The sequence below is a fragment of the Drosophila albomicans genome, chromosome X (genome assembly GCF_009650485.2).
Source record: "Drosophila albomicans strain 15112-1751.03 chromosome X, ASM965048v2, whole genome shotgun sequence".
Classification (NCBI taxonomy): Eukaryota; Metazoa; Arthropoda; class Insecta; order Diptera; family Drosophilidae; genus Drosophila; species Drosophila albomicans.
Window position 1 is genome coordinate 5346606 of NC_047627.2, and position 13078 is coordinate 5359683.

Sequence of the window (13078 nt, forward strand, 5' to 3'; positions counted from 1 at the left end):
TTGTCTTCAGGACTTGCGCGGAAGCTGCTATTTGTGAACTCACTCTCTCTCTTTATTCGCTCTTGAGCCGAAGTTGGAAACGAAGCTAGGCACGAAGCAAAACCGAGAGCCAACCCTTGCTGCCCTGCCCTGTGTTCTCTATGTAGTCTGTGTGCAGTCATATGGTCGCAAAAATCTAATTGGAATTGGAAATCGTAGTTGGCAGTTGTTGTCGCAGTTTCGTTTCGTCCTGTGGTCGCTGCTCTTTGCCGACGTTGTCGCTGTTTTCGCGATTTGTCTGCGGCTTTGCACAGACGTCGCCAGCGTCCAGCAGCAACGTCAGCGTCGTCGTTGCCGTTTCTTGTGCCGTTTGTTTGTGTTTTTTTGCACTTTTTTTTCGTGTGTTGTTTTTTTTTTTTTTTTGGGGGGTGGGGAGCCAAAGAAATACTACCAACAACATTTAGCACAATAATAACGTGCTTCCTAGTCGATAGACGATTTTTCTCTCTCAAAAACTGTTGTTGTTGTGTATGTGTGTGTGTTTTTTGCATTGTGTTAATCGCGATTTTTTTCGGCGTTTGCGTCGCGTGCAGTAAACTAAGCGCAGAATTTAAACGTAAGTTTTCGATATTTCTTATTGTTGTTGTTGTTGTTGTTATTGCGGTTGTAGTAGTTGTAGCTGTATTTTTTTGTTATAGGGTGGCAACCATCGATTTGCGTGTCGCGCAGTCAAACAAATCAAATGGGAAAACGCGATTCGATTGTGTATATAAAACAATTCGATTGTCTATTTTGGGTGCTAAAATTATTGTTATTATTGCCCATTATCCATTTGCCAGGCCACCCAATAACTGTCAGTCTGCCAGTCTGTCAATCTAGCAGTCTGCCAGTTTGTCAGACAGTTTGTCTCTCTCTTTCTCTCTTTCCCATCGGAATTTTGTGCTTGTGCAAAATGCACCAACTTTTACAATGCAGTAAAAACTATCGGAACTTATAAAGTATTGACATCGAAGAAACATTTACGATTATAGGCCATAAATGCCTCTTGGGGTTTCCAATATTTCTTTGTTCAGTATATTACACTTGTAGCGATAACACTGCAGTTGCTGTTATAATATGGTATAATGTTTTTATACCCGCTACCCATAGGGTAGAAGGGTATTATAACTTTGTGCCGGCAGGAAATGTATGTAACAGGTAGAAGGAGGCATCTCCGACCCTATAAAGTATATATATTCTTGATCAGCGTCAACAGGCGAGACGATCTATCCATGTCCGTCTGTCGGTCTGTGTGATTTGGCTGACAATCTGGTATATTGTGCCGTCTATGGTATATTTTGAATGGGGAACTATATCGATATACCACGTATACCATTTGATATATGTTTAGTATTTTTGCAGTATATTTGGTATATTTTGAGGAAAAGACCGCAAAATATATTTCTTTTATTAAAAATGGGTAGCGGGTATCTCACAGTCGAGTACACTCGACTGTAGCTTTCCTTCTTGTTTTTTTTTACAATAGTTGGCGTAAGCTCTGCTAGACGACACCCTTTAAGGTTAGATAATCCTTTTATTTTTGTAGACTTGTTAGCGACTAGGTTGACATTTTTATTATTTTTACAATTCTTTTTTTTTATTAGACTTTTAATTGTCCACTTCCTTCTCGATAAATAACTGACAATATGCTGTCTAAAATATGTCTATATATAATAATATTATTATTTATTAAAATATAATAATAATTTCTAAAATTGAATAAGCAAATCATAGCAAATCTAAGAAACATTTCGAAATCTATAAATCAGCAAAAGGGATCAACCTCAGTTACTGTGGCTATCGGTTTTCTATATATGTATGTATATTGAAGGGGCGTAATAATACCGATAATAATAATAACGTGCTAATGCAGTTCTATATAATTTTACTTATTATTGTACGCAAATCGTAAATGCACACTATGAGTAAATAGCGCTTTGTTTGTTTGTTCGATTTGCATTTTATCTAAAAGTTGTCAAGTTGTTGTTCAATGCCAACATTCCCAAATAAATTCCATATGGAAATCGCCATCAAATATTTATACTATAAACAAGATAACATGGAAATAGTCCAATAACTCTTTAGGTAAAACAAGGATGTCGAGGGGAGTCTGGGGAGCCTTGGGGAAAATTGCCATGAGTCATATGCTGCTGCTTAGCATGCAATGTTGTTGTTTGCAAAAGGAGCGAGAGCATGGAGAGGGGAGGGTGAAGGCCAAACGGCGATTGAGTCATGTCAGCTGTTCAAAGTCGGGCGGCGACCTTGATGACCGCATGCGCAGGCATTTCTGAACAATTTTGTCAGGCCTATAACGCACCCACACATCGAAGAGCACTTCACAAACACACACTCCACTCACAAATCATAAAAACTAGTAGCAAAACAACAAATCGAGCATGCTCGACTGACAAATATGCGCTATTCAAAATACAAACTTGAATAAAACTTAAAGTTCTATTAAATATCTTTAAAAATATCTCATTTAAGAATGAAGGTTCTAAAAGTTGATCGCTAACAAAAACTCTCAGCTATACCCTAACATTTCTGTAGCTACCGGATATAAGCGCACACATGGCATCCGATATACAAAATACAATAATAGTACACACATAACTTAAAGTTCAACCTTATATCTTTGAAAATATCTCGGTTTAGATACTTGATCTATAGATTCAAGAAAAAAGGTTCTAAAAACAACGATATAGTTGATTACTAATAAATATTCTCAGCCATACCCAAACATATCTTTAGCTACCGGGTATAAGCGCACACATGGCACCTTCATGGCTCTGGCTGACGTAGCAAGGACTAGGCGTGAAAGGTCAACTTTTAATGCACGCCAGGGGCTCGCACAAATTATGAAAATGTTATGACAATGACCTTGCCACAGGCACGACTCTCATGCTACCTGATGCTCGCAACCTCGCAACCTCAAGGAGCGACAATCAACCGTTGAAATCATCAAACAGTTTTAGCACTATTTCAATGGAAATGCAGTGCTCATTGGAAGCCAAAGGTGCCAAGGCAGCGTGGCTGGAATGCACAAAAGTTCTCAATGAGTGCAATACTAAATCAGCTTTGAGCCTGGGAATATTATTATGTTCAAACACTTAATGCGAAATTGGTAGCATACTCGTATTCCATGAATGCTTGGAAATTCCATTACATAACTGATTGTTCACTTTCCATTAATTGGAAGTAGGTGCCATTCCCACAGCGTCTTTTTCTACCTTTTTTTGTGTACTGCTAGAATGAATAGCTCAGCTGGAAGTGATTTGCAATGACTTTTAATTTGATTTGCATTGCGTAAAGTCGCTTTATTTTACTGGAAGAGGCTTCATTCCACTGAAAGTTGCCATATACCACTGGAAGTAGCTTAATTATACTGGAAGTCGAGTGAAGCTTTGTACAATTTGCAATCAATATCAACTTAATATTTCTTTTATATTTAAGACTGTTTTGTTTTTTTCAAGCGCTCTACTGGAAGCATCATTGGCTAACTTCCAGCCTGGAAGCAAGCTGAAGAGCTTTTAAGTTGTAGTTGACTGCAAGACGTTTCGTTTGGATTCCTGGAAATCGGGAGGACTTGGGTCTAACTTCCTCTTCTTGTGATCGCCTTTTTATTGTGTTTTGTTCTTTTTTTTGCATTTTGGATGGGTTCGATGGATCGGTCTCTTTTCATTCGGTTGTTGTTCTGCGTGTATTTGCTGTGCTTTTTGCCATTTCCGCTTGTCAAACATTTGTCGGCTTTTAGCTTATTACCAACGAGTATGGCGAGAGTCTGTGTGTTTGATATTTGCAAAACAAACCTACACGAAGCTGACGAGTTGTATCGGTTTTACTCGTATCTGTCCGTCTATACATTTAAATATGTACATATATGTTTTATATATATGTATATATATATATATATAATGCCAATCTGTCTGTCTGTCCCACGGCGTATTCATCATGAGTTGTCGTCTCGTATTCGTAGTTTTCGCGCATTTCATCGCATATTTACGTAGGCCATTCGAGCCAAGTTAACGCCTTTATTTATTGACTTATTTGTTTAGAGCACCTCGCACTGTGTACTATACAAATGTGCGTGTGTGTGTGTGTGTGTGTGTGTGTGTGTGTGTGTGTGTGTGTGTGTGTGTGTGTGCGGTGTGCGTGTGTAACGCTCAATGACAAAAAGCAAATAAAACTCCATTTACCGTTTTCCACTTACAGACTCATTTCTGATGATGTCACACAATGCCTTCGCATACTTTTTGCACAAATAACAACAATAGTTGCTAATAAACGCAATATATTCTCACACACGTTCTTAATCTTCGCTCTCTTTTTTTCTTTTCCAGAGCGATTCCAAAAAACCATAAACGCCAAGCACTGAAAGGTAAGTTCAAGAAATGTTTAAGCTAAAGTTTATTTGAAATATTATATAAAATAAATTAAAAATAAATTAGAAATTTAGTTAAACTTAACTTATAAAGTTTTTTTTTTACAAATAATCTCTAAATGAATTTAGAAATTTAGTTAAACTAAACATAATTTCAAAGTATGCAGGATGTTATAAATGTATTTGAAATTTGAAGATTCCTCTTACAGATAAAAAGATTTCTTTCTCAGCTGAAATCGTATAACATCGTTTATCTCAGACCTGAAATTAGAGATTTCGTAAACTATACTCATATTTTCTAAATTAAATAAAAAAATGATTTAAATTAGACTTAATTTCAATACGTGAAGGAAATTATAAATTTATTTGATAAATAGAATATTGCTTTATAGATAATATTTTCAATCAATCTATCAAACGATTTCTTTGTTATCTAATTTCAATATTTTCTTAAGGAAATTCGAAATTTATTTGCAAAATTTAAGATTTGCTTTTATAGACCTTATTTCTTCTTTCGCAGTTGAATTCGTATAACTTTGTTAATCGCAGAGCTGAAATTAGAAATTTTGTGAAACTAAAATTAAAAAGATTTTTTTTTTTAAATATTCTCTTAATGAAATGATCATTTTATTTGAATCAAACTTAATTTCAATATATGGAGGAAATTATAAATTTATTTGAAAAATTTAAGATTGCTTTTATAGATAATGTTTCCCATCAATATATCAAAAGTCTTTCTCAGCTTATTTCAATATTTTCTAGGGAAACTTATAAATTTATTTCAAACATTTAAGATCGTAACTATCAAAAGACTTCTTCAGAAATCGTATAACCTTACTAATTTCCGATTTGTCGCTGACTAAGCTGCACACACAGCTTTATCTTATCCGCTATTTGGACTATTTGTAATACTCCCGGTTCACAGCTGCTTTCTTGGGGGGTTTCATTCATAAAATATTGACGCTGGTAAACAACGTGGTTCGTAATAGTTTTAACCCAAAAAGTAAGACGTAGTGCTTATCGCACCCCCAGCACGATATAGGCATATAGATATACTACAATCCATCGGAGAGACGGACTCGTCATTGAGTGTTTCTCTTGTGTGTTTGCAATATAACACACGAGTACGTATAAAAACGCCTCCACACTAATCACTTGACTTCTGGCGAAAATCACGCTGAATCATCAGAGAGAGAGAGAGATGAAGAGAATCCAAGCGACAAAAATACCAGAGCATTTCGTCATATAGCTGAATCGTGTGCAATATATATCTATATGGTATATATCTGTCTCGTCTGTTTGTGTCGTAGGTCAAGAATTTTCGGCGTTGCGCCAACAATTTTGTGACGCATCGAAAACACTTTAAAACTGTTTGGTTTCGATTTCGTTTCAATTTGATGTCGATTTCGATTTCTTGTCGCTTTTCCTGTTGTTGTGCTTATCATAACTTGGCTCAATTGTTATTCAAACGAGGCAACAATAAAGCAAACGACAAACGACAAATTGGGCACAACGAAGCGACGTGGCAATAAATGAATGCATCGATCGAAAGAGACGTTAAAGGTGAACACCAACAAAAATATAAAAAAACACAATCGATAGATAGATAGAAAAAAAAACAATAAACAATAAATGACAATCCCAACGATCCAAACAATCCATCGATTCTCCAAACGAATTTTGATTTGATTTGACTGATGCCAAAGCGAATGATTCGAAGTGATTCGAACGATTCGATTGCTCAATCGCCTGGCAAACGATTTGTCGTCGTTTGTCATTTGTTTTTTTCCTCAACCATTTTCCTAGCCATATTTCAATATTTATTAATATCTATGGCACGATTGGACAAACTCAATTGATGTATTTGTCTCTGTATGTGTCTGTGTCTGTGTGTGTCAAGTGCTTAGCCAAGGGTTGCGGCCAAGGCGACGATAATGATGCATCGATTTTGTATTTTCCGAGATCTTCCAAGTTAGATAATATTACATCGACAACGACAACGACAACGAGTGCGAGACTTGGACTGCAAGTTGTCTTCTTGAACATGTCAATTGAGGCAGATCATTGACAAAAGATAACTCTAAGAGGGGACAGCAGAAACGAAAGGGACACAATAAGGTTTAATGAAAAAGAAAGTGACTTTTGATTACGACAGATCTTAAAATCATTATGGTTTAGACAATCGTACAAAAATTTAGAACAGCTTTCCGCGATTTACTGTAATTAGAAATAATTTCGATATTCAATTTTAAGCAAAAAATGTTGTTTAAACATAAAATACGCCTTCAATGAAGAAGAAAATTACTCTTGGCTTCTACAGATCTTATAATTAATATGGTTTAGACAAACGTACAAAAATTTAGAACAACTTTTATGTCCAAGTATTCGCGATCATAAAAAGATTTTAATTTATCTTTATTAAAAGATTTTTGTTGGCTTTCCTTTTTTTTTAATTTGAATTTTAATTATTAGTAATAAATTGTATATTCAATTCAAAATAACAAAATTTCATAAATTTCTAAATATTTTTGTAGTATTAATGAACGATTTTTTTTGGATTTGGATTTTTTTCAAATTTTAATTTTAATACAATGAGAAGCCTAAAATTGAATCATATCAATAAATAAACATTAATGTTTTTTATGGCTATTTTAATACAATGTAAAGATTAAAATTGAATCATTAAGCTATATAAAAAAATACATTTGCTTACTATGAATCATTTCTTATTTTACTATTTTTATATAATCGTATTCAATTCAAGTTAAATCCTTTAACTGAAGGGCGCTTTCTTTAATTTTGATTAATATATCTAACAAACTTCAAATTGTTAACAAGTTGCAATAAATTTGTCGATCAGTGATCCTCAGTTTGTTGTTTGTCATTAGCGTCTTTCGTTTTATTTGTTCAAGGTCTTACTCCAAAACTGAGTGTCAAATATTGATCGCTAAAGCAAAGAAAAGGATTTCTTTAATTTTGATTATTGTTCCTAACAAATTTCAATTCACAACTTGCAATAAATTTGAGGATCAGTGATCCTCAGTTTGCCTAGCTCATTTATCTTTAGCGCTAATCGAGCTGTTGTTTGTCATGAGTGATTTTCACGCTTTTTAAAGTTCTTACTCCGAAATTGAGTGTCGAAAATTGATCGCTAAAGTGAAGAAGATCACTGAAGATTGCGATCCATTTGGCTTCAGCTGCAGTTGATCGGTTGATTGAATTAATATGCCTGGAATGTCCATGAGATTCCTGGAGCTTTGTCTTAGTCATTGAATCTGGCAAATGGCGAGAGATTGAAGCGTGAAGATTGCCCTCGTAGCTTCTTTTTTTTTGCAGCAGCAACAGCAGCAGATGACGAGTAGTCAGTCCGTTGTTGTCTTGTGGCAGCTGCCACATTGTGTTGCTGCCACGTTAGTCTTTGTCGTCGTTGGCGATGTCGTTGTTTTCTTTCTTTCGTTGTTTTTTTTTCACTTCATTTCAATTAATTGCGCAGACGCATCTTCGTTTGGCTTCCCAGCACAAAAAAAAAGTTGATGGCATCATCGTTATCATTATCATTATGACTGTGATTATGATTACGGTGATGATGATGATAATGATGATGATCATCCAGCGAATTCCCAGCATATTGTAAATTTAGTTGTTCGCGCACACAATTTGCCAGCGATGAGGGGCGTCTTGTTGTCGTTGTAGTTGTTGTGTTGTGGTCATGGACCCGCATTGTTGTTGCCATTTTTATTTGTTTATTAATTGCTCACCACTCTTGGGTTATACACACAGATCTGCAGATCGCACTGATCACACACAGATCGCAGATCGCAGATCGCGGATCGCATGTTGCCCGTTCCCATTCCCATTTACCATTTGAGTTCGGTTGATGGATGCCTCCTCATAATATGTGGGCTGTGGGTGAAATAAAATCATTCAGTTGCCTCACTCACAAAACACTCAAACAATGGCGAGATGACAAAGTTTCACTTGAAGTGAAAAGCAAGCTGAATGTCGAGTCAGCGTCATAAAGCTCATAAAGGATGTAGTTGCTAAAAACAATTCAATGCTATAAAACTATGCTGTGAAAGAAATGTGCAAATAATATTCAATTAATAAGTATGCTTTGTTGATCAGAAAACTTGAAAACGAATAAGAAAAGCTTTTTTCGGTATTTTAATATTGAACTACAAATAGCTCTTGAGATAAATTTCATGTTAAGTATGTACGAGTAAAGAAAAGACGTGCTAAAACCAAGAATATTATCTTGAATCAAGATTGTTTGATGTCAAAATTGAACCAAGACGGTTTATTCTTAAATCAAGATAGAAAATGTTCAAAAAATCTTTATATCTCCTATTTATTTTCTCCTATGCTAACTACAATCTTATTGATTGTGTTTATAGATTTCGGTATCTCATTGCTGATCAAAAGAATTGCTTCTGCTGATCTCTCACAGTTTTTCTTTTGCATTGTAAACTTGACAACCTTTTATTCAATAGGAAAGTTCTTATAAATAAAAAGTTATTTCCAATGTCAACAATCTTTAGTTTTGTTTTCCCATCTTAACTGTCTGACGATCTCTCATCTTTATAGATCGTTTTTATAGATCTTGCCATGATCTCTTTAGGGATCTCATTTAAATATAGTGGCTGCTTTGGGCTATTTTGGAGACACCCCTTGGCGCTCTCAAGTTAAGTTGTGGTGGCAAAGTGATCAAGCTGTTGATCTGCAGCTCAAGATCAGAGCTCTGAGATCTGAGATCACTTGATGATTGTTTTGTAAGTAGTCAATTTGAGTTACCTGCGGCTTTTCAACTTCACACAGCCAGCAAGCAAGCAAGCAAGCCAGCCACAACAACTTCAAGTTGGGCGCATTGTTGAGGCAATTGTCAAATTAACACTCTATGGGGCCTAATCATTTAAACCGCTCAATGCTGGGCGTGGCACCGGGGAGTGGCTGGGGGGGAGTTTCGATTAAATGCCTCGCCACGATTGTTGCCTATTAAATAAAATCAACTGCGATGCGGGCGGCTGGCGGCTCTAATCAAAAGCATATTTATGCGATATGAACAACTCGTATCTCTGTGTGTGTAAGTGTGAGTGTGATCAGTGTGTGTGTGTGTCTGTGTTCCTATTACAAACTCGTTAGTGGGTCAGGGGTAGCAAACGACAACGGCGCGTACTTAAATTTCATTACATTTAATAACGTTTAGTCATCAACGGATTTTTTTCTTGATTTTTTTTTTTTTTTAAATACCCTGTAAGCAGCATAAGTGTGAGAAAAGCGGTTATTATGTGCGGGTTGTGCGCATTAAACTGTATAATTTATGCCAAATTCAATTTTATAATAGTTCTTTCAGCTGCAAAACTTGATATTGTATACATTTTAAAACCTTAAATACTTATAATCTTCTTATAATCAAATAATAATATAAGAAGATTGTTAACTCTTGCTAGTTTTCTTACTGTACTTAGTTGTATTAAACAGTTCCTTAATCATTCTCAATCTTTCATGCAAATCATTATATGAAAAAGGAAGATTTTCAACTCTTGCTAATTTTCTTCTTGCACTTTGTTATATTAAGCAATTCTTTAACTATTCTCAAAGTTTCATGACTACCGATTAGTAATTACCAAAGTTATATAAGGAAAAGAATTTAAGCCATCGCCTTATAACGCTGTTTGTTGTTGTAGCTGTTATTATTTCTATTCCTATACACTTTAAAATATAAGACATATACATATTTTAAACTCTTGCTAATTTTCTTTCTGTACTTAGCTATATTAAACAGTTCTTTAACTATTCTCAAAGTTTCATGACTATCGATTGGTAAATACCAAAGTAATAGGCAAAGTTATATAAGGAAAAATAATATAATAAAGGAAAAGGTGTATAAGAAAAACGATTTCTGCACTCGCGGAATATGTAAATTTATTGTACTACATTTAATTTAACTGAGTGCAGGGTATGCTGTAGTCGAGCAGACTTTTCTAAATGCTTTTTTTTGCTGGGTGGTTGCACTCTGTAAGCGAGTGGTAAGCCCATTGAACATAATGAAACACCATCAAATGCCATGCGAATGAATGATGAATGAATGAATACATTGCCTCAATATGAATGACTGCGAGAGCGAGATGGAGACACTAAGCGAAAATTGTGCAAAAGCTGATGAATTATGATGGAACCCCACAGAAAAAGCCAAAAAACAAAACCAAACCGAAAAAAAAACCGAACCGGACGAACCTGATGAATAAAAGGTGAAGACAAATTAGGCGGCTTACATCATGATCTTGCCGACGACTCAAAAAGCGGAGTTTTTGAGAGTTGTGCGAAAATAACGACGCCAACAACAACAACAGCAGCGACAACTTGAGACAACAACTTTGAACAACAAACAACCAAATTGCGCCAAAGGCGCGCAATTAAGAATTTTGAGCTTTTTTTTTTTTTGGCTAAAGTTTCGTTGGGTGGGCGATCGGTTTGGTTTGGGGTTACTCAACGACAACGATCAAGAAGAACAGCCAAGCTGAAGTAGGAGCAGGGGTGGGAGAGGGGGAGGGGGGAGAAGACAGACAGCAACTAAATACATGGCCTCAAGTGTCTTGCTCATTAAGTTGTTCAGTTTCGCTCGGACGCCAAAAAATGATGAAGGCAATAGAGTTGAGAGTCTAACAGACGGTTGAATACGCTGACAACTGACAAAATTAAATAGAACTAAGAAAAAGATAAGTTGATACAATAAAGAAAAACACAATAGTAGCGAGTTATCATAATTTTATTTCTATTTTGATTTAACAGAACTAAAAAAAAATAACTTGGCACTATAAAGAAAAAAAAACTATCAAAAATAGTACCTTGCTACTTTATTTTTATTTTTCTTTTTTTCTTGCAAATGTTTCTTTTGCACTAAATTTACATTAAGCTTGAAAATACCAAAATGATCCTTTGATCTTTAGTTAAAGTGTTTCGTAGAGTATTGTATTTCTATTTTGAAAGAATGTGGTTTTTATTTTTAATGAATTTGTAAAGCTTATCGATGGATGCTAAATAACATAACTCTCTACACATTGCTGAATATCAAAATATTTTAACTATTTATTTATTTATTTATTTATTTTTACATTTTTAACATATAATTCGTGTTTTTAATAGAGAGCTGGCTACTATAGATATGTTTTTCTTTATAGAATGTAATTTTTATTTTTAGTTTGAATTACCATCGGCTTTTTTCGATGTGCGGAATAACTTTTAACACATTGCTAAATTGAAAATTATTTTATTTATTTATAGTTAGTCTCTTTTATAGAGTACTGGCAACCATGAATATGTATTTTTACAGAATATACTTTTTATTTTGAAAGAATTTATAAAATTTGTAGATAGATTGAATTACCATAAGTACTTTTCGATTTGCTGAATGACTCTTGACACAAGTTTATTTTCAATTTATTTATTTATTTTTAACATTTTTCATTTTAACTCTTAAATTTTTTAAGAGTTTTAAGTCTTTTTAATAGAGCTTTGGTATTAGAATGTTATTTTTATTTTTAAAGAATTTATCAAATTTTTAGCTAGATTGAATTTACCATAGGATGAGTAGAATAATTTTTACTGAAATTTTACTGAACCGAAATTTCATATAGTAACTAATCAATAGGTATTGCTTATGATCACATTTCATAGCTTCGTTTTGCCAAAATCTTCAGTTCACAATAGTACAAAGCGATTCTTCAAATGGTTAGCAAAGCGTGCTAAAAATAGACAACAACAGCTATAGCTGTCAATATAAGATACTGCTGTTCCCCTTCCCCCCACACAATTGAGTGCTGCAGGGTATGCAAATGTGAGAAGAAACAAAACACACAAATAAAACAAAACAAAGTGAGAAGACAGAAGACAGACGAAATAAAACTTGTCAAAAGTCTCGCAAGCGACACACGCCGGAACACAGTTGCCGTCACATTGAAATACGCCAACAGCAACAACAAAAACTAAAGAAGAAGAAAAAGAAGAAGAAGAAGAAGCAGCAGCAGCAGCAATAACAACAATAGCTACAACAACAATGGCAACAAGTTTGAAATTGTAAACGCTAACTAAGAATCATTATGTCAATGTCATTTCTGTTGTTGTTGTTATTGCTGTTGTTGTTGCTGTTTGCGATGCGGCTCTTTTGGGCTCGCCTCTATTTACCCCGCTCCGCTCTCCGCCCCCATCGTTGCTCTCCCCCGTTCTCTCTCTCTCTATCTCTGTTGCTCTCTTCGTGCTCCTCTCAACTGTATCCAGCTGCTTGTCTGTCAGTTTGTATTTATCTAATTTGTTGTGTGTTGTTTGAATTACCTCATAGTAGATTCATCTTCTTCTTCTTGCTTGCACTTCACACTCTTCAATTGCCCATGTGTGTGTGTGTGTGTGCGTGTGTGCGTTAACTTCAGCTTCAGTTCAAAGCCAACTTCCATTCTATTCTTGCAGCTTTTGCCAGCTACAATTACGATCTGACATTGTTTTTCTTTTTTGTTTTTGCTTTTTGTATCTTGATGATCATTTTTCAGCATATTACTGCTGCTTCTTCTTCTTCTTGCTAATTTTCCGGCATATCTTGGTGAATGTCAAGTGCAACAACAACAACAACAACAACAACAACAACAAAAGAGTTGAACCACCATCTCATAAATGAAACGAACTCAAGAG

The 13078-nt window shown here is 35.0% G+C and overlaps 1 protein-coding gene across 2 annotated transcripts in view; it reads left to right on the forward strand.

Annotated features, from left to right (window-relative positions):
- Positions 1–13078, forward strand: part of LOC117578106 (GAS2-like protein pickled eggs) — an 84417-nt gene that overhangs the window by 2699 nt on the left and 68640 nt on the right. Inside the window, exons 1-2 of one of the 2 annotated variants that reach the window (XM_034263284.2) lie at positions 252–595; positions 4359–4396. The gene's annotated coding sequence lies outside the window, so the exon portion shown is untranslated. Of the gene's footprint in view, positions 1–251; positions 596–4358; positions 4397–13078 lie in introns of those variants that run through there. The other variant, XM_034263283.2, reaches the window with a different exon arrangement.